At 40.5% G+C, this 22,492-nt stretch overlaps 1 long non-coding RNA gene across 1 annotated transcript; it reads left to right on the top strand.

The window, feature by feature from the left end:
* The first annotated feature begins 5,389 nt into the window (after positions 1-5,389).
* LOC122455806 lies at positions 5,390-21,846 on the top strand. The gene is made up of 3 exons (XR_006274284.1): positions 5,390-5,621; positions 16,813-16,815; positions 21,835-21,846. It is a non-coding gene; the product is annotated as an uncharacterized LOC122455806 (long non-coding RNA).
* Positions 21,847-22,492: the final 646 nt, after the last annotated feature.

Genomic DNA, 22,492 nt, shown 5'->3' with positions numbered 1-22,492 from the left:
TGTAATGAATCCAACCTACAAGTAGTTTCCCAAAAGGTGACATAACCAAGAGACACAGATGTAGTCCTCATCAGTTGAGAACTCACCAAATGAAAGTGAAGCTGACCAAACATAAGACATCAACATATCAATTACAACTAAAGAGATCCCATTTCCAGAACTTTGGTTGAATTATAACTTGTGGAATAGGTCTTTATGAAAAATGTTTTCTAATGGCTGACTTACCCAAAGATAGAGAAGGAAGAGATGTTATTTGGTTCTTTCAAAAACCATTAGACCTGCTTGTTACTGTTGGCCTCAGATGATAAAGAGGGAGAAAATGAAAGAGCAATTTGGATTAAGGCCAGCAGACAGTGTTCCTTTCCCAGGGAAAAATATCTTTTTTAAAGTACTGGGTTCCAACAATAAAATCTCAGGTTTGAAGGTTTAAGGAAAAAATCAAAGCTAACACATCAAGTTATGGTATTGATGGAGGGGGAGGAATCAAAGTTCAACTCTTTAGCGAAAATCTTACACACAGCAAGCATAACCTTTGGTTCAACACTTACAGCTATCCTGATAGTTGATATCAATAGGGAAGAAAAAAGTTTAAGCCCAGAATACATTATATTCTTGCAAAAGTCATAAATTGGTTCAAATAATGGATGCATTTACAAGATCTAATTTCTGAGAGTATAGTAGTCACACTCCATCTTCCACGTTGTTTTGCCCATATAGGAGAGAGTTTATTGAATTTAATTCTTATACATTTTTATATCAGTGGTTTCTCCACTCTCACTTTGAGAAATCTTACTTTAGATATGTTTTTAAATAGTCAGTCATATCCCCAGTAAGAGTTAGCAATTAATTGGACAGTTATATGGTCATTGGTAAAGTAAGCAGAAATCTTTAAAAGCTATTTTACAAGAGCAGACAAAAAATGACACATGTAGTTAATAGATCATGTAGACTGGGATTGTTTTATAGCACACATATTTCATTTTTACTTCATCTGTCAGTTTAGTAGATTTCTGAAATGTTGCCAATATTTTAGCAACTAATGCTATAGTTTAGAGTTAATTATGTATAGAAATTAGAGTGGATTCTGCTCTCTACCCCTCAGCTTCTTAGCATCTTGCTTCCTGTTGCATTGGTATTGGGTGGGGGCTGAGGGGGGGAGGTTTTTGATTGGTTTTGTTTTGGGGTATATAGAACTGTGTCTCTGGTAGGTTTGTTGTGACCTTATCTTCAGTTCTGTGACTAGGCTTTGGGATACAGATAAGTTTTGCAATGGGCTTTAGAAAAAGTCATAGGCCCTGGATTACTGAACTACCTACTAAGGAGTTTAGACTCAACCCAAACCAGACAAAGTCTCATCTTCATCAACATCATGATTGGCTCTGTTGGCTCCAGGTCACAGAGAAATTAAGTTGACTTGGTGAAACATAAATGCCCCAGTGATAAGCCTGGGCCCTAAGTCTCTGAAGGCCCTGAAAATTATAACAAGATCTTAAATTATCACTAGTGAGGAACAGAGCCAGAGAAAGGTGCAAATGTGTGATATGCAGAACACAGCCTCTTACTTCCACAGCACAAGGAAAAATGTATGTGTTGTCTTGACCTTTTACTGTAGACCATTCAAATTAAAATAAACCAGCCTGAAGATAAAAGAGAGAAGTGTCTTCTGGCAAGACACAGATGAAGAATGTATTCTTCACCAATGTCATCTGGGTTTACAGGATTAGTGGTAAAATCTTTTTTTTTTTTTAGTTTGCTGGCAATTCTGGAAAATGTTTTAAAACATTTCCTTTTGGGCAACCCAAAACTGACTTTTCTTTAAATTTTTGGTGAATTGAAAGATCAAAAAAGTTATTTTGAGTCAAATGAAAATGTTTTGTTTGACCCAAAACTAAATGTTTTGTTCAAATTCTGAACAAACCTTTTTTGGGAGGTGGGGGAAATACAGTCAAATAAAATTGAGAGAAATTTCTAAATGCAAAGTCATTCTCCCAGTGAAAAAATGTTATGAAAATGTCAAAATGAAATGTTACCATTTTTTTCAGAATACTTTTTTTTTCTGAGCAAAACAATTTTGTAAATTTGACGTGCATTTGCGAAATGTTTTGGTGCTGCCACAGCCACATTTTTTGCTGAAAAGAGTTTTGGCTAAGAAAAAAAATTTCACCGAGTTCAAGTGGTAAGACTGGTAAAATGTCAAAACTAAATTTTGATGTTTAAAAATTGCACTTTCAGATGAACAGGATAATCTTTTGATTTGGAAATGCCATCACAGTGCCTCATAGGATTTGTAGCTCAGTCTCCTCATTTCTCCATTCTCCTCTATGGGATTAGCTCCCTGGCTGGAATACATCTCCCATGATGCATTTTAGCAGAAACTCCCATAAGGTACTGCCATCTCTCTCCAAGAACAGAGACTGATGCATCATGCAAAATGTACTCCAACTAGGGAGGCTGGTCTACAGAGAATGAGGTGCACAGACTATAACTCCCATAAAGCGCAGTAGCAGCATTTCCAACTCAAAAGTTTTGGATTTGGACTAAACATTTTTGGCTGAATTTTTTCAGTTTTTGAATTTCTGCTGGGAAAAAAAATCAAAATTTGCACAGAAAAAAAGACCATTTTTGATCAGTTTTAGTGACCAGTCCATTAGGATCCTGAGATGTCCTAACATTTTGACTATCTTCAGGTTGGATTGGATTGCCATTTACACTTTGAAAGTAATATGATTGGATAATTGAAATTTTCATTTTTAGTTGCCTTAATATGCCAAGCCTCTCTCCACAAAAGGTGTTAACATGTTCCCCTATTTATTTTAATCCTCTTACACAGTGTGGTGCCAAATTATTCATGCTTTCTTGAATACCTAGCAGTAGACACCCTTGGAGAGTTGATTGCAAGTTACAAACATTATATATCTTTATTTGAAAAGCTTCTGATAAAGCAGGAAGTAAAAAATATCTGGGAATGAGCCCCACAAATTTGCTTTTGTAGTAATTAAGGGCCCTCTGAACTCATCTGTTACAGAGTGTTAAAATAATTCATCATTCCAAATCAACCTTGGGTTATAACACAGAGCAGGATGACAGCCTCACAGTGTTCCTGCCCATCAAGATATATTTGCCACCAACCAGGACCATATTAGCCATGGTATGGCAGGACCTCTAACCCATCAGAGGCAAAGAGGAACACAGGGGGCTCCCTGTTCTTTTGCGGCTACAAAGGAGGAGGGACAGTGACAGGGACATTCAAGACTTACCCACGGAGCCATCCCTTAGGTACGGCGAATTGGGGCGACTGCTCCAGGCTCCGCGCTTTGGAGAGCCCTACGGGCCAGTATGACTGGCCGGTGCAGTCGGTCCCAGAAGTGATAGATTAGTCACTTCCGCCTTGGGACCCACACCCCTATAGGAATGGCCCTGCTTGCCCAGTATCTGGGCCATATCTGCTTGAGTGATGGACTGCACCAGCTGCACTCTTCCACGACAGAAGCCTCTTTTTTGGAATTGTTGACACCCTCATCCCTGTTGCCAGAGCAGTTTGTCTCAGAAATGCATAGAATGGTTCCCTCCTCTCTGTGCTCTTGTTTCAGGTACTCTACAGAGTCTATTCATGTTCAGTTCAGGTTTCCAAGATCCTTTTTTTGTAACTCAAAGATAAAAATTTACTTTCTCTTTTAAAAAGTATGCAAATATTCTTGGGTTAGCTCATGATTCAAGGAGGCAGAGGCATAACTATTGACATTTAGTGCCTAAATCTCAATCCACGCTTGCTACCAACCCTCCATATTAACTATGCACTTTTGGAGAATTAATAAAATGGTGGCTGAGATTCCCTCATGAAAATGAGACTCTATTCCCTCTCAAAAAGGCCTCTCCATCACTCACAATTATCGCTGCATAACCAAAAGTTTAGCTCTGGAGCATCAGGAGAAGCATCAGTCGCCTCTCTGTCCCCTCAAAGATTATCTTCCTCAGATAAGGAAAGTAACAGAGGTAACTTGTCCCTCTGGCCTCGTGGAGGAAACAACAAAACAGTCCTTCAACCAGAGTATGCCTTGGTCTCCCCCCTCATTCAATACAAGTGAGTGATGGGGAGTCTCTCCTATCAAGTCTAGAAGAGCCTCCTGGAGTCCCTACACTTTAATCCCACACCAGTACTGTCACCTGCTTTTTTTTCCTTCTCTTCCTTCAGATCTCCCCAAGATCTGAGTTTCTCCTGCCTCTTCACAGACTTTTTTCTATAACCACAAGCTAAAGGCCTCTCCAGCTCTCCTGGAGGAAAGCCCTCCACTTTTCCAGAGTGTCTCTTGTTGCCAGCATTCCTTTCCAAGATGCTTTGCAGTGGCATGTATTCATATGTCCTTGGAGCAGAAGAATTTCCAGAATATTGGCTCTTAAAGACCCCAGAACCATAGCAGGCCTGTGTTAGTCCAAGCCCACCCTTCAAAGAACAGCCCACCCCGTGACATGTGCCATGGCATCTATTCAAAGTCACAATCTTTCTAATCATTCACTACTATATATTATATTTAGCTTCCATCACTGCCAATTATCCCCCAGTTTTTCACCTCAGAACACATTACAGTACTTTCTAAAATATAATGGAGAATCCCCCAAAAGTCTATTTTTTGTTAAACTAACCTCCTAAACTGCATCATCTAAAGGAAGACATGTGCTGTTGGTATTAAATTATTGCCAGCACCAAAAGTAGTATGTAATATGTTTAAGTTTTAGATTCAAAGGTTTTTTGTTTTAAAACGTAGTCCTCATGTGTATTGATTTATAATTTATATTGATTCATCCACCTTTTATTTACCATGGAGATACAATAGTGGTATATTTGCATTTTTATAATGCTTTTGATCCAAGAATCTCAAAATAGACAATGTGCAATTTTCATTGCAACTATAACTATGCATTTGTTATCAATGTCTCTATAGTTAAGGATTCTCTTTTGATTAGAATCATAGAATCATAGAATATTAGGGTTGGAAGAGACCTCAGAAGGTCATCTAGTCCAAACCCCTGCTCAGAGCAGGACCAACACCAGCTAAATCATCCCAGCCAAGGCTTTGTCAAGCCGGGTCTTAAAAACCTCTAAGGATGGAGATTCCACCACCTTCCTATGTAACCCATTCCAGTACTTCACCACCCTGCTAGTGAAATAGTGTTTCCTAATATCCAACCTAGACCTCCCCCATTGCAACTTGAGACCATTGCTTCTTGTTCTGTCATCTGCCACCACTGAGAACAGCCTAGCTCCATCCACTTTGGAACCCCCCTTCAGGTAGTTGAAGGCTGCTATCAAATCCCCCCCTCACCCTTCTCTCCTGCAGACTAAATAACCTCAGTTCCCTCAGCCTCTCCTCGTAAGTCATGTGCCCCAGCCCCCTAATCATTTTTGTTGCCCTCCGCTGGACTCTCTCCAATTTGTCCACATCCCTTCTGTAGTGGGGGGACCAAAACTGGACACAATACTCCAAATGGGGCCTCACCAGTGCCAAATAGAGGGGAAGAATCACTTCCTTCAATCTGCTAACAATGCTTCCACTAATACAGCCCAATATGCCATTGGCCTTCTTGGCAACAAGGGCACACTGCTGACTCATATCCAGCTTCTCGTCCACTGTAATCCCCAAGTCCTTTTCTGCAGAACTGCTGCTTAGCCATTCGGTCCCCAGCCTATAGAGGTGCATGGGATTCTTCCTTCCTAAGTGCAGGACTCTGCACTTCTCCTTGTTGAACCTCATCAGATTTTTTTTGGCCCCATTCTCCAATTTGTCTAGGTCACCTTAGACCCTATCCCTACCCTCCAGTGTATCTACCTCTCCCCCCAGTTTAGTGTCATCTGCGAACTTCTTGAATGTGCAATTCATCCCATCATCCAGATCATTGATAAAGATGTTGAACAAAACCAGCCCCAGGACCGAACCCTGGGACACTCTGTTTGATACTGGCTGCCAACCAGACATCAAGCCATTGATCACTACCCACTGAGCCCGACGATCTAGCCAGCTTTCTATCCACCTTATAGTTCATTCATCCAATCCATACTTTTTTAACTTGCTGGCAAGAATACTGTGAGAGACCGTATCAAAAGCTTTGCTAAAGTCAAGATATATCACATCCACCTTTTTCCCCATATCCATAGAGCCAGTTATCTCATCCTAGAAGGCAATCAGATTGGTCAGGCATGACTTGCCCTTGGTGAATCCATGTTGACTGTTCCTGATCGCCTTCCTCTCCTCCAAGTGCTTCAAAATGGATTCCTTGAGAACCTGCTCCAAGATTTTGCCAGGGACTAAAGTGAGGCTGACCAGTCTGTAGTTCCCCAGGTTCTCTTTCTTACCTTTTTTAAATATGGGCACTATATTTGCCTTTTTCCAAATCGCCCGGGACCTCCCCTGATTGCCATGAATTTTCAAAGATAATGGCCAATGGCTCTGCAATCACATCAACCAATTCCCTCAGCACCCTTGGATGCATTAGATCTGGACCCATGGACTTGTGCATATCCAGCATTTCCAAATAGTCCTTAATCTGTTCTGTCACCACTGAGGACTGCTCACCTCCTCCTGTGTTGCCCAGTGCAGCAGTCTGTGAGCTGCCCTTGTCCGTGAAGACTGAGGCAAAAAAAGCATTTTCAGCTTTTTCCACATCATCTCTCATTATGTTGCCTCCCCCAATCAGTAAGAGTCCCACGCTTTCCCTGACCTTCTTCTTGTTGCTAACATACCTGTAGAAACCCTTCACATCCCTTGCTAGCTGCAACTCCAATTGTGCCTTGGCCTTCCTGATTACACCCCTGCATGCTCTAGCAATATTTTTATACTCCTCCCTAGACATCTGTCCATATTTCCACTTCTTGTAAGCTTCCTTTTTGAGTTTAAGCTCACTGAAGATCTCATTGGTAAGCCAAGCTGGTCACCTGCCATATTTGCTATTCTTTCTGCACTTCGGGATGGTTTGTTCCTGTGCCCTCAGTAAGTCTTCTTTAACATACAGCCAGCTCTCCTGGACTCTTTGCCCCCTCATATTAGTTTCCCAAGTTCCTGCATATTATTAGCCCTAATTTCTTAGCTTTTCAACATAGATGTTGCAAAAGATTGCTAAACAATTGTCAGTTGTCACCTACCTACTATATTAGAACCTGTTGTCAAAAATCTTTTTCATATATGTTTGCATTCTAATTGTATCATCTACCAGGGCTCAGCAAAGACAGCTGATTTCTAGTTCTCTATCAATTTTCTCCCAGAAAAATTTGTATTAATCATGTTTCAACAACTGTTATCATGTGAATAAACTGATTTAATTTAATGCCAAAAATCAAACCATTCTTGAGCAAGCAATCAGATACAGTGCAATCAAATGCTTTCAAGGTGTCCAGGGACAAGATTGTAAGAGATGTATCCTTATATTTCAATCCTCCAAAATGAAATATAAAGATCTTAAATTATCTGCTGCTCTTCTGCCAGATATTTGTATCAAAGATGCCATAACTTCTGACAGTTTTCTAAAATGTTAGTCAGACTGTTGGACTCAGGAGTAACTAATGATATTTGTTTATAATTACATATTGTAAAAGATTCATGTTGAGTTTAGGAAATAGTGTAATTTCATTATTCACTGTTGAGAGATGTTCCCACTTCTGTAAGATTTCCCTACACACCTGCAACAGTTTAGGAGCTAAAAGATTGTTGGGTTCTTATTAAAAAGCTCCCCTGAGAAGCCAACAGCCATGTCATTTATATTCAAGTCTGTAGAACTGCCATTTGCAAATAATTAATGCTACCCTGATATTCCCTATATGAATACTGCAGTAACATTAACATTAGTTAAACAGCTCTGGCCCCTGTCCTACAAAGACTTGTGCATGTATTTAACTTTATGCACATGTGTAGCTCCAATTTTGAGTAGAATTCTCTTGTGCATAAATTGAAGCATATACTCTCGTCTTAGTAGGATCAGTGCCTAAGGGTATATCTACACTGCAGTCAGAGGTGTGACTGCAGCACATGTAGACATATCCAAGCTAGTTTTGATTTAGCTGGATAAAATAATAATAGCACTGAAATCTAGGCAGCATAGGCTGTAGATACCTGCCCAGGACCCTGGGTATTTACTCGAGCATCTAGCCCATGCTTGCCACAGCTTCATTGCTATTGTTATTCCATCTAGCTGGATCAAAGCTAGCTTGAGTATATCTACATGTACTGCAATCACACATCTGATTTCAGTGTAGACGTATGATAACGCTGTGGAGCTAAGAGTAACCACTCTTAGTTAGGAGTATTAAATTTCTTCTTGTTTACATCTTGAGGTAAGAGTTTTTTAATCTATACTTCAGCATTTTGGAACAGTAATTAATTTAAACAAACAAGGGAAAAGGTTTCAGTACAATTTAAAACTGGGAATACTCTGCACTGATTGAGTTAGAGATTATTGAATTAATTTAGGGAGAATGGTATGTCTGGCTGTCAGTAACTTTAATTGGCTAGCCAGTGATCTAGCTACCTAATTTCCAGACTGATAGCATCCTATCTTAAATTGAAAACTGTATAGAGCACTTTCTTCTCATGTACTTTTTCTTGAAGTTTTATTTAGTTCATCTCTCTATTATGATACTTTATTGAACAGCCATTAGGAAGAACCGATAATCATGTTCTAGGACAGAAAACTTTTTTTTTAATTTCACAGAAGATTTTTTTCATGATCTCGCTTTCCCCCTTCTCTTCTTTTTTAATCTGAAACATCTAATAAAATAGCCTCCCCAAACACACAACTTAGTCTCTGTGTTGATACTGAACCTTCAGTAAAAGTCATAAGAAGATTCTAAAACCTTATTTATATATATAATTGTAACTTTGCAATGTGTTTAATCTCTATGGCCAACTTGTTTATTGTATGTTTATCATGTTAATATGTTTCCTCTCTAGTGCTTTTACCTTATGAATAAATATGCTTGCTTAGAACGAGCAGTGTGGCAACTTAAAACTTCCAGGCAGTACATTGTTCATAGACCCCAGAGAGAAAGCAATATAAAAGTATTGGCTCCTGGGCAGACTGGTTTGCTGGAACTATCAAAGTGTAAGACAGAGAGCTGTGCAGCCCTAAAACCCCATGTCATAAGGGACAAGGATCCCTACCCAGGTACAGGTGACAGATGGAGACCTGAGACCTGACAGGTCATTCCTGGAGCGTACCATGGTGGTGCAGTTACCCTGACACTATGACAAGGAGATAATTTATATTAATACTGTGCATTCATGCAATACTTTTACATCTCTTTGAGCTATATAGATGAAAAAGTTATTAAAATATCATTATTCTCAGGTAACGTAGAAGCAAACTGAGTTTAAATAGCTTGCCCAAAGTCAGAGAACATCACTGTAAAAGCTGAGAATTGGACTCCAGTCTTCACTCCCACTCCAGTACCCTAACTACTAGGTAATGCTGCCTCTCATTGCTACATTTGGTTTGCATATTTGTGCTCTTGCTGTCTTAACACTCCATCTCCTCATGCATTTATTTCATTTTATTTATTCTTGTTATACAGAACTCTGCACAACTATTTGAATGCAACCAAACACTCTTTATTCATTGGGCAAAAAGTTCTTTGTCCTTCTGCAGATTTTTGAATGGGCCATGATGCTTCTAGAAAAGAGCAATTTCCTCTGTCATTTTTGGAGTGTGAAACTTTAAGTAGTTACCTGAGAATCCAACAGTTAAGCCTGTCAGCTGGATGAACTTTGAGTTTGTCTGTGCTTGCATACAGCACAGCAGAACACTAACAGTATGCATTGAAGTGCTAAAACAGTAGAAAAAGGTATCTTACTATTTCCAAGGAGACAAAGAAAATACACTTTCCCAAAACAATGTACTTCAACTGAATTAGTTATTCTACCCTGAAAGTCCCATAAAATAGGAAGAGCTGATAAAATAGTGTATAGAGTCGAGCACAATTTTGACTCTAGTTTTATTCTATTTATTTCCAGTCCCTTTGTTTGCATGCAATTTCATTCATGTACAGAGGCTAGTCTTTTCAAGAGCAAGTGGATACAAAATAAATTGATTGTACTGCAACTGAGACTTCAGCGCCATCCATAATAAGCAAATATTTGGGGGAGGTTTGACCATTTTCTTGTTGTACTGAGAAAGATACTACATGCAGCCTTTCTGCACCAAATTCATTCCATGTGTGAAATACAGGAACTGATGTAATGGGTAAGTTCAAGCTTTAGTATCTCTCTATCAATGTTAAGAGTTAGGCATTAGCCACACAGGAGCTGTACTGTTATAGTGACAGTGCACACCCAAGACAGATATCTGTGTTGTCTGTAACATAACTAATCCAGGTAAAGAGATGAATAAAAACCTGATGAATCCAGCCTGAGAAGACAGAAAAAAGCATACTACCATCATAGTATTAGTCTTTCTTTTGTCCCACCTCCAAAAATCCCCTTATTGACACGCCAAGTATCCATCTCAGAGAAAAGAGCAACATTAAAAGGACAGCTGCTCTCTACAGCATTGTCTTAGCTGGGATTTCTCATACAGCTTTAAACTTAGATGGGTTCTGCCTTTGCTACATTAAACCTCCTGAATAAAGGGATCCTGTAACAGCAAAGCCAATGAGGGCATGGTTCAAAACTAAGCCATGCTGCCATAAGAGCACAGGAGGTAGGTGCTATAGAAGTAAACCTCTTCCACCTCAATGACCTTGGATTCCAGTCTATTTTCAAGCATGATGATGCAACCACTGGATTCCAACTTGAATCTCTCTGTAACTGGTAACTTGTGAAATTTCATGTCTTCCTAACATGGGAATAGGCCCCTAAAGGCTGATACAGCCCAAATTAGCAATCTAATCAGCACATAGCTCCATATAGAGTGCTTACAATGGTTTATACATTTCCTTAAAAAGTGTGACTACTCTAGGAAAATGGACTGCTAAAAAAGCATTCTGCAAATCTTTGTTAAGTAACAGTTTAAAATGAGTTTGCTAGTGTCATATTACCTCAGGCATGAACACAGGCATTTCTGTTTATACTATGTTCTTCAGAGACATGACATTCTGCAAGAGTCCCTCCTAGGTACAGAGAGAACTGGACTAAATTGTTTCCAACTTCAGTCACAGTATCTGAGTTCTCACCAAATGAGTTTTGTCAAGTATAAAACTGATGTGTTAAATGAGTTATCAGCAAGATAATTAGGGCATCAATTATTATAATAATGCCCTAATTATTGCAACTGCCAGAAACTGTGCAGAAATATGGGGCTCCAATTATCATTGTGGCAAGTTGGACTCAGCTATCAACTCTGCCCTTATCATCATCACTGGTGCAACCTGGACAATTCCAGCCTCCACGTTTCCAGTCCCAGCGGGCATTGCTCCCCTGGCGATTAGGGTGTGAAGGCTTGGCTCTGGCCACATGACTAAATGCAAGCAACTACTAAGACTGCTTATGTCACAATTTCCACTCAAAGCCCTTTTCTGAAATAGCTCAGACAGCATATCAGAAATGGCCTTTCTACAGAACAGCAGTGACAGGTGGCATGGAACTACATTTTGGATCAATGGGATTTCTTGGCAGATAGAGAACTCAGATCTCCGTTCCCTAGTGTGTCTGGATCAGCTAATGCACATCCCTCAGAAAAACTATACGGACTGAAAAATCCTTCTACTTTAACACAGAATACATTGTCATCACAGGCGATTTAACTAGTGTCATTACTGTTGGAGCATCTGGAGCTCCCTGTCCTGCCCCTATGAAGCTCACGAACAAAGAGCATGCCATCTGCTTATGGACTCCTTTCTTTATCATCTTGATCATGGATGGATGTGCTTGATATTTCCAGATGATGATCCCACGATAGAGTGGCTACACAATTTACCCAACACCAGATTCATTGTTTGTGCTGTCAGAAGCCATATGCCAGAAGGAGCATGATAATTCTTTTCCCCCAAGTTTTTATGACTGACATCACCAGTCCTCCCTTGACAATATTCAAGAAGTCACCCAGAAGCCAAAAACCTTAACCTTCTATCTTCTACCCAGACACAGATGTTGATACAAGGAATATACAAGTATATTTTGTATACTCAGGAGGCATGCTTTGAGCTACCAGTACAAATATGTTTTATTCTCAATATATCTGAAGCACTGTCTATATTCAGAGTTAGCCCAGCTTTGCTTTGAATCAGTTTAAAAAATCAATTAGGTAAAGCAGTACAAAACAGTGTCAAGACCATTAATTCAATGTATACTTGGTTTATGTTGATTTAGTGTAAATAGATTGCTTCCCAGATCAACATAAACAGGTTTGAATTAAAAAAGATGATGTTGACACCATCATACTAGTTCAGCTAATTCTCTTGAATATTACAGATATATTTATGTAAATCAGGGCAATCTTGAATACATAAAAGGCCATATTATTAACCCAGTCAGAGCCTGTTTAGTGTGGGTACAATGTACCCAGTGCTGCATGCCTCCTGCTAGGAGGTCAGGGTGCTCTGTACCTGGCAGCTTTGAGACCATAGATGTCAAGACATTGTAATGAGATTTCTCCTCCAGCTGAGAAATGAATGTGAATCTGTTCAATGCCCATCAAAGAGTTTCTGAATCAGCTAGAGCAAATCTTGGCACCTTTTCCTCCCCAGGGCTGACTTCACAACATGCCCAATGCTTGCAGATCGAGGAGTAAAGATGGAACTTAGAATTTAATAAACAGACAAACCTCAAGGTCATTCTCAATACATTTTTCTCTCCATAAAATTCAGTGCCTATCACTACAGGGGGGAAAAAATCAGCATTAGCATTAAGTCAAAGAAATCATAAGTCTTTCACACTGGTTTTTGGGAATGTTTTCACTCTGGCAATATTTTGCTATATCACAGTTCCAAGGAAGCTGAATGCTGTGGGGTCCCTGGGTAACAATAACCACCAAAATTGTCAGCTGTGGAAAGGAATTTAGAAGCACTGGGCCAACAGTTCCAACACAATAAGACAGAATTGGCAGCAATGTAGAAACATTTCAGGGACCAAAATGACAAGATCAGCCAGTAAATCATCCATGGGCCCCCTATGATCCCTGGCACACCAGGAAAAAAAACCAGTATATTATCACCACTATTACACAGGGACCACTAATGATATTACCAAGTGTCTTCATAAGATTCACATCATCAGCATTCAAGGTGTTTGGTTGGTCTGTTTTTTCCTATTTCACCCTTAAAGACAGGATTAGAGAAACTTGCCATGCAGATTATATATTCATCACAGCTAGTACTCTCTGCAGCCTAATACGATAACATCAGCACCACAGTGTCACTTGTCACTCTCAGTGCATGAGACAAAATGATGCCATCTGTGAGAGAAAATAATGTGGGGAAATGAGTCATAGCAGACTCTGGCAAAATGGCACATTCAGTACAGAGCTGGAGAGAAAATGACTGAGGCAGGGCAATCAGACAGCCAGTGCTGTCTTAATTTATGTAAAGGCAAAGTTCTTTGTAGCCTATATGAGTTAGTCACTTGACAAACCTGCTATGCACATCTGCACTTTTATTATAATTTTATTATACCTGCTAAGTGCACCTGCACTTTTATGAGAGAGTTGGCCTGAGGGCATTGTAGCTACAGGGCCAGGAATACATTAGGAAAATTAGAAGAAATATCATCAAACAAGTTCAGGCTGCTTGTGAACAATTAGCAAATCATTAATGAGGATTTAAGTTTCTTTGAAATCCCATTCTTAAAACACAATTTTAAAGCTAGTTAATCAAAACAAGGCTTTGCAGCTTGGAGGGACAATGTTCTTTCAAAGGCTGCTCTAGCATTCATATGTGATGCTTTTAGCATACTTATTTCACTGGGAGAGTCTAGTGAATTATCCATATTTATTATAACAGCCCTACCAGAAAAAAAATCACATTTCCAAGTTCTCTTCACTTCACACTTCTGCTTCTGCAATATTTCTCTCTTATTCTTGGTATCTAAGTTAAATATACTTATAAATGCAGGAATAGATGAGCCTTTGGAGAAGATTTAAGTAAGTTCATTTTTTTATGCAGGAAGTAAAAAATGGTATGAGAAATATATGCTTAAGTGTATGCCTTCCTTTTCAAATAATCTGAAGACACTACATGTTGCCAAATGGGCTTCTGTTTGGCAAAGAGCTAATCCATCAACTGTTTTTAAAAATTGAAAGTTGAAACTTTGTCCTTTACCACCAATAACTGTAGATTTCTGAAGCCAGTTACTCAGCTCTTTCCCATATCAGTGCACATCATTCTAAGAATACCAGATCCATATAAATCCTAACTGAAGTTAAAATGTTTTAATTGTTAAGCATTTATTGTAATTAAAGAAAAAAAACAACAAGGTCCATCACTCAGTTTCTCCATGTGTAAGGATGACAAAAAGGGATTAACAAGAATTATGTTACACTGAAATAGTTTGCCAAAACACCACCAGTAACCAAGATAAGTATAAGGGGTCATATCTAAAAGGTGAGAGTTCAAGTATGTGCAACACCCGTTACCGGGGGAAATCATTTCCTATCCCCCTGTTAAAACATTGCAGCATCTGAACAGCTTCTAGAGAACCAAGAAAAAATGTGTATATATACACATGCACCGTTCAACTGTCTATTTAAGTGGTCAACAGCATCCAGCAATGGGATATTGTGCAGTAAATGTTCATTGTTGTTCCAACATTTAAAATCTGTCTTCTATTATCAGCTCTGGTAAACTGCCTTTCACTGTCCTAAATATATTCCCCATTTCTTTCCTCCTTTAACTGCATTATTGCTGTATTTTATTATTTTCTTAGAAGGCACTGAAAAAATTGAATAGAAAGTGCTTGAAGCTGCCAGTGTCTCAATAGGCCAAGTGTCTCAATAGGGTTCATTTTACCTGTATCTGTGGTAGGTGCTGGTGCCATGGAAAACAGCTCCCTTGACTTTGCTCAGAGAGCCACACCCCTAGCAGACACATTGAAAAACCCCATACTGGCCAACATTCTGCAAAAATGGCTTCCATGGTGTTCGAAAAATGTAGTCAATAAAACACTAATTTTAGCCTGATATTAGTAGCATTTTTGTTATTTGCCCTGTCTCCTTTACACTTTTTTAACTGATTAATCACAACACCCAGAAAGTAGTTAACTCGAGAAGAAGGAAGAGAGAAAATTAAACTTTAACAGTAGTATGAAATCTGTCATCTTTTCTTTGCTGTCGATAAGGAAGTAAAAGGCTCTACCAATAAGTGCCATATGTAAATTAAGAAATATCATTAACCTTGTGACCAGGGTGCTGAGTTTCTAAAGTTTAATCTTTCCAGTGCTACGCAAAAATAAAGTTGGATGGCACAACTGTGTACTAATAGACAAAATTGGCAACATCCACTCCAAAATCCCATTTCTACTATTAGAACTTCTAATCTTTTGGGAAATCCTGTTATTCTAGGATATCATCCAGCTGTTTCTCATTCTGAATAGTTGGGTCCACTTTTGGCAGCTGACATGGGAAAAAGACATGAACATCTTTGAACATGTTTGTCAAAAGTGCTTATTCCAATCCCTGAGCAGCTTCCCAGTCTCTTGGCACTCACACAGCTTTGCCACTGACCTGTCCTCTGCTTTGGTTGTGTTATGTTGCAGTCTGGGCAAAAAAATCTGTTCTTGCAACTTTGATGTTGCTTGCAGCTGTTCAGCAATTTTGCCAATTTCAGCTCAGTGTCCTTCTACAGATATATCTAAAGCAGCCAACTCTGCAGCTTTGGTCTTCAGTATATCCTGTAGCAGTTTAAAATGTTACTTCATCTGATGGAGTGTTGATGAAATCCAGTAAAAATGGAGATCATTCTGCCAAGTTCTTGTCAGAATTCCTCCAGGTGTCCCAAGAAAGACCAGTCAACTGACATCCTCAGCAATAAGCCTGCCTGTACCTTCATAAAAGCCAAGCACTGATAATTCTGAACAGCACAATAAACTCTAGCAATTTAGAGGAAAAAGTATATGGGAAAGTGTTGTATTGGCCAAGGCCTCCAAAACCAGATTAAGACTGGCTAAGTAGGTTATATGAAGGTCCCAGAGGATGGATTGCTTTCTATGTGACACTACTACTGACATCAACATGTTTCAGAGTAGCAGCCGTGTTAGTCTGTATTCGCAAAAAAGAAAAGGAGGAATTCCTTGAGGAATTCCACCAGGATTTCAACAATTTCCATCCCACCATCAACCTCAGCCTGGACCAGTCCACACAAGAGATCCACTTCCTGGACACTACGGTGCTAATAAGCGATGGTCACATAAACACCACCCTATAGCGGACACCTACTGACCGCTAGTCCTACCTACATGCCTCTAGCTTTCATCCAGATCACACCACACGATCCATTGTCTACTGCAAGTTCTACGATATAACCGCATTTGCTCCAACCCCTCAGACAGAGACAAACACCTACAAGATCTCTATCATGCATTCTTACAACTACAATACCCACCTGCTGAAATGAAGAAACAGATTGACAGAGCCAGAAGACTACCCAGAAGTCACCTACTACAGGACAGGCCCAACAAAGAAAATAACAGAACGCCACTAGCCATCACCTTCAGCCCCCAACTAAAACCTCTCCAACGCATCATCAAGGATCTACAACCTATCCTGAAGGACGACCCATCACTCTCACAGATCTTGGGAGACAGGCCAGTCCTTGCTTACAGACAGTCCCCCAACCTGAAGCAAATACTCACCAGCAACCACACAACAGAACCACTAACCCAGGAACCTATCCTTGCAACAAAGCCCGTTGCCAACTCTGTCCACATATCTATTCAGGGGACACCATCATAGGACCTAATCACATCAGCCACACTATCAGAGGCTCGTTCACCTGCGCATCTACCAATGTGATATATGCCATCATGTGCCAGCAATGCCCCTCTGCCATGTACATTGGTCAAACTGGACAGTCTCTACGTAAAAGAATAAATGGACACAAATCAGACGTCAAAAACTGTAACATTCAAAAACCAGTCGGAGAACACTTCAATCTCTCCGGTCACTCGATTACAGACCTGAGGGTGTCTATCCTTCAACCAAAAAAGCTTCAAAAACAGACTCCAATGAGAGACTGCTGAATTGGAATTAATTTGCAAACTGGATACAATTAATTTAGGCTTGAATAGAGACTGGGAGTGGATGAGTCATTACATAAAGTAAAACTATTTCCTCATGTTATTTCTCCCCCCACCCCACTCCCTGCTGTTCCTCAGACGTTCTTGTTAACTGCTGGAAATGGCCCACCTTGATTATCACTACAAAAGGTTTTCCTCCTTTCCCCCCTCATTCCTGCTGGTGATGGCTCATCTTAAGTGATCACTCTCCTTTCAGTGTGTATGATAAAACCTATTGTTTCATGTTCTCTGTGTGTGTATATAAATCTCCCCACTGTATTTTCCACCGAATGCATCCGATGAAGTGAGCTGTAGCTCATGAAAGCTTATGCTCAAATAAATTTGTTAGTCTCTAAGGTGCCACAAGTACTCCTTTTCTTTTTTGACATCAACATCTTATCATAATTTACACTGTAGGTCCCCAAGTGCTGTTGCCTTAAGGTTATTGTTGAAAGTAAACTTATTTCAAGAAGTCTATCACAATTAAAACAAAGTTACTCTTTGATACTCAGTAAAAATTTGGGCAAAACTTCAGTTCACTTTGTCTACTGACATTAGACAAAACATTCCTACCTTTGACTAGTTTTGTTTTCCTTTTTTCTCCTTCACAGGCTTACAGCTCAATGTTCCACACAAATGGCTGCTGCTGCTAAGTGGATAAATTATGCCCTGCGCAAAGCATGAAGCTTGGGATCATTGCCATGGGAAAGAACTGAAGCCTTAGGAAACAAAATTACATATAAATTAATATTCTGTATCAAAAAAATTAAAAAACTACATTTCCAGAACCCAATATGTTCCACCAAAAAAAAACCAGTGATGTCCTTTCCTCGCAGCTGAAGCTTTACTGTCCCCAGGATTATGAATTTTATTTGTTCTTTGTTGGGCCTGTCCTGTATTAGGTGACTTCTGGGTACTCTTCTGGCTCTGGCAACAAAGAAAACAACAGAACGCCACTAGCCATCACCTTCAGCCCCCAACTAAAACCTCTCCAACGCATCATCAAGGATCTACAACCTATCCTGAAGGATGACCCATCACTCTCACAGATCTTGGGAGACAGCCCAGTCCTTGCTTACAGACAGCCCCCCAATCTGAAGCAAATACTCACCAGCAACCACACACCACACAACAGAACCACTAACCCAGGAACCTATCCTTGCAACAAAGCCCGTTGCCAACTCTGTCCACATATCTATTCAGGGGATACCATCATAGGACCTAATCACATCAGCCACACTATCAGAGGCTCCTTCACCTGCGCATCTACCAATGTGATATATGCCATCATGTGCCAGCAATGCCCCTCTGCCATGTACATTGGCCAAACTGGACAGTCTCTACGTAAAAGAATGAATGGACAAAAATCAGACATCAAGAATTATAACATTCAAAAACCAGTTGGAGAACACTTCAATCTCTCTGGTCACTCGATCACAGACCTAAGAGTGGCTATACTTCAACAAAAAAGCTTCAAAAACAGACTCCAACGAGAGACTGCTGAATTGGAATTAATTTGCAAACTGGATACAATTAACTTAGGCTTGAATAGAGACTGGGAATGGATGAGTCATTACACAAAGTAAAACTATTTCCCCATGGTATTTCTCCCTCCCACCCCACCCCCCACTGTTCCTCTGATATTCTTGTTAACTGCTGGAATTAGCCTACCTTGCTTGTCACCATGAAAGGTTTTCCTCCTTCCCCCCCCCCTGCTGCTGGTGATGGCTTATCTTAAGTGATCACTCTCCTTACAGTGTGTATGATAAACCCATTGTTTCATGTTCTCTGTGTGTGTGTGTATATAAATCTCTCCTCTGTTTTTTCCACCAAATGCATCCGATGAAGTGAGCTGTAGCTCACGAAAGCTTATGCTCTAATAAATTTGTTAGTCTCTAAGGTGCCACAAGTACTCCTTTTCTTTTTGCGAATACAGACTAACACGGCTGCTACTCTGAAACCTGTCAGTACCCAAAAGGACTGTGAGGAGTGGGAATCAGAACTCATGCTTGCAAGATGGGATCTGGCACCTCCCCCTCCTTAGGTCCTCTAATTTCCTACTGGCTAGGACTCAGGGGACCAGGCTGGCTGACTGGCTGTCACATACCCCTGCTTCTCCCTTGCCTATTTAATCTCTCCTGCAGGGCATATACATAGCCAAGCCAAGCTGCCTTACCCTAAGCTACATGGTTGGAAGTTCAAGGGAAGTGGCCAGCAGCACAGTTTCTGGATTCACACCAAGAGTAGCTTGCAGATATGCCCAGGTCCAAAGCACCTGACAAGCTCCAACATCAGGGGTTGGAGCAATTAGCAGAGTCACTTACTCCTCTCATGGCCAAAGTGTTACGGCACCTCTCTGACATGAGTAGTTCCTCCTTGGGAAGAAGAGCACTGTTGGTGCAGATATAAGGTAGAGACTATGTCTCCCAGCAGGCCACTGAACCACAGAGGCAGGCAACAAAATGGGGTTTAGGTGACATCTTCAACACCAGGTGGCAATTCACCCATGACAGTGATGGGGTATTGGGTAGCATACCCCTCTCTACTGAGGGACATTGTGATGGGGTTACCATCTCTGAAGAGGTTAAGATGGTGCATATAGAGATAATTAACTTTATAGGCCACTCTTGGTGGAGAGTCTGGCTTGACTGAAAATGACTAATGGCTGATAAAGCCCAGCTGGGGGAGCATGCAGGGCTTGTATAAAGCCAGGAAGTTGAGCAACAGAAAGAGGCTGCAGTGTAGAAGCTGTCAGTAACTCTCTGGGCTGAGAGGGAAAAGAAGAAAACCTAGGGAGTGAGAGAAGCCCTAGGATTCTGGCCCTGCGGGAAGCATTTACCCAGAAGGGTGAAAAAGAAAACCTGTGGGAGGCATAGTAGGAAGCAGCCAAAGGAAAGAGCCCCAAGGTTAAAGATTAGGCTGCCTAGATCTGCTGACCTTGGCTGCTGATTGTAGGGTCCCTGGGTTGGAACCCAGAGTAGCCCCAATTCCCCTACCAGTCACTGGGAAGGATTGTGAAAGGTGCCAACCAGACAGCTTGTCTGGGGGACTTGGATACTCTGGGAAGGGAGGGGGGAACTATATAGTGACCTAGCCAGAGGACTGAGTCACTAAGAGAGAGACTGCACCCCGAGTCACAGACAGAGGCAGACCGTTGGGTGAGTGAACAGTGGAAAGGGGAGCCAGACCAGATGGGAGATGATTCCCTAAATACAGCCACGAGGAGGTGCCCTAGCAGTGAATGAACCCTGTGAACACATAGAGAGTGCAAGTGATACTATTAGAGAACTGATATGGGAACTGACCAGCAAGTTGGGGCCTACTTGTCAAAGGCTGTTAGGGAAATGATTTGGAAAGGAGAGTACATGGGCAAGTTCACCCTTCTGTTTTGAGAAAATCAAGGAAGGATCCTGTGGGAGGAAAAAAAATGGCAAATAATGACAAAAGAGAAATCCATCATACCCATGGGAGGTAGGACAGTTGATAATTAGACCACAGCCATTTGTACATTGACAAGTATAAAATGCAAAAGGAACCTAGACCACCACACTCCCCTTCTCAAATATATGGACATTAGAGCAGGGACACACCTGGCTTATGGGAGGAGGGCATGGCTGAAATACAATTCGGCATTTACACTTTGGGCATCAGATGAGCCAAATTTGTCATGGAGGATTAAGATTTGTGGCTGAAATGCATTGCCCCAAGCTATCCAACCCAGACAGCAGCGAGAGTACTAAAACTGCAGACAAGAGCAGATAAAAAAAATATACTCAGGCCAACATTGTGCCTATGTTCACTAAAGAGGAAAAGCATTGTGCTCATGTTCACTACAGAGGAAAAAGGCACAACCTGATGGAAATAGGGGCAGTCACCACATGGCCAGTGCTTCAGCAGGAGCAGTGGGAAGAAGCAGCAGAGCTGGAACAAGATCCAACCCCAATTAAATTGGAAGTGTACAGGTTTTATTAGGGTTTTTTTGGAAGCTTTACCCTGAGTGTGCCGTTGTGGGACAGAGGCAGCTCTATTCAAAGCAGTATTCATCATGGCATTTTTGGGTGCTTTCAGATTTACTGAGCTGATCCTGCAGGTAGCAAGAAAAAGCTACAGGCATGCATTAGAATTAGTAGCTGTGCAATTAATGCAAAGAGCGGTGTCATCATAGATTCCAAAACCAGGAGGGACCATTGTGATTATCCAGTCCGATTTCCTGTATAACATTTCCCAAAAATAGTTCCTTGAGCAAATCTTTTAGAAAAACATCCCATCTTCATTTAAAAATTGTCACTGATGAGAATCCATCATGATCCTTGGCTAACTACTCTCACTATTAAAAATTTACACTTTATTTCTAGTATGAATTTGTCTAGTTCCAACTTCCAGCCATTGGATCACGTTATACCTTTCTCTGCTAGACTGAAGAGGCTACGAACCTGGGGAAGCAAAGACAGACAACACTGGACACTCTGGTTACTAACCAACCATTGCAATAAGAAATAAAAACATTAAAACTATTTAAATTTAATTATTTTAAGGGTTTGAGAGCAAAAGAAAGTGAAAACACAGCATATTGCAAAACAAAGGCATGGCATAGAGCACAGAACCAAGATAACAATATTTTCAGGACATCAAGCAGTGAAAGATGAAATAGAATTATTATCAAAGAAATTTAAACCATAACAGTGTCACAGCAGTGCTCCTGTAACTTTATAGTGAAGTTATGCTCTGCAAGGCATCTATGCAAAAATGGCTTTTTTAGAAAGGATATTCTACCACGTGTATTCTGAGTCAGAGCTACTGCCTTCAGAACTAAATTAAGTTTATGCTGCATTTTACTCCTGTTGGCACTGCAGATCCACACTGGTATGAGACAAATTCTATTTTTTCTTGAGCATCAACAGAAGGCTTTTCTAAGTTCCACACCGTTACACCTATGCAAACCCATTTAAGGCCTGATTTGACCGGCAGAACCTTACTGGTTTTGCATGTCAAGCCAAGGCCCTAACTGATTCATCCCCCTTTTGAATTTTCATGGTTGGAGGTTGGAAAAATCCATTTATAAATTGAGCATATTTGTTACAGTCATTTAGTCATTGTAACACAACCATGGAACGCATAAGCCATTTTTAAAGTCACTTGCTGAGTACAAGTATATCGTAAGCAGTATCAAATTTAATCTTTATTGGAGCTATCCTGATCCATAGCAGCTAAGAACCTGATCCCTAACTGGCTCTTCGCAGAATACTTCTCTATAGTGATCGTTAAAATTTGATACTGTTGCTTACAATCCACTTGTACTCTGCAAAGTG

Source organism: Dermochelys coriacea, chromosome 9 (genome assembly GCF_009764565.3).
Source record: "Dermochelys coriacea isolate rDerCor1 chromosome 9, rDerCor1.pri.v4, whole genome shotgun sequence".
Classification (NCBI taxonomy): domain Eukaryota; kingdom Metazoa; phylum Chordata; order Testudines; family Dermochelyidae; genus Dermochelys; species Dermochelys coriacea.
The sequence above is the reverse complement of the archived record's forward strand: the minus strand, read 5'-3'. Positions and strand labels throughout refer to the sequence as shown.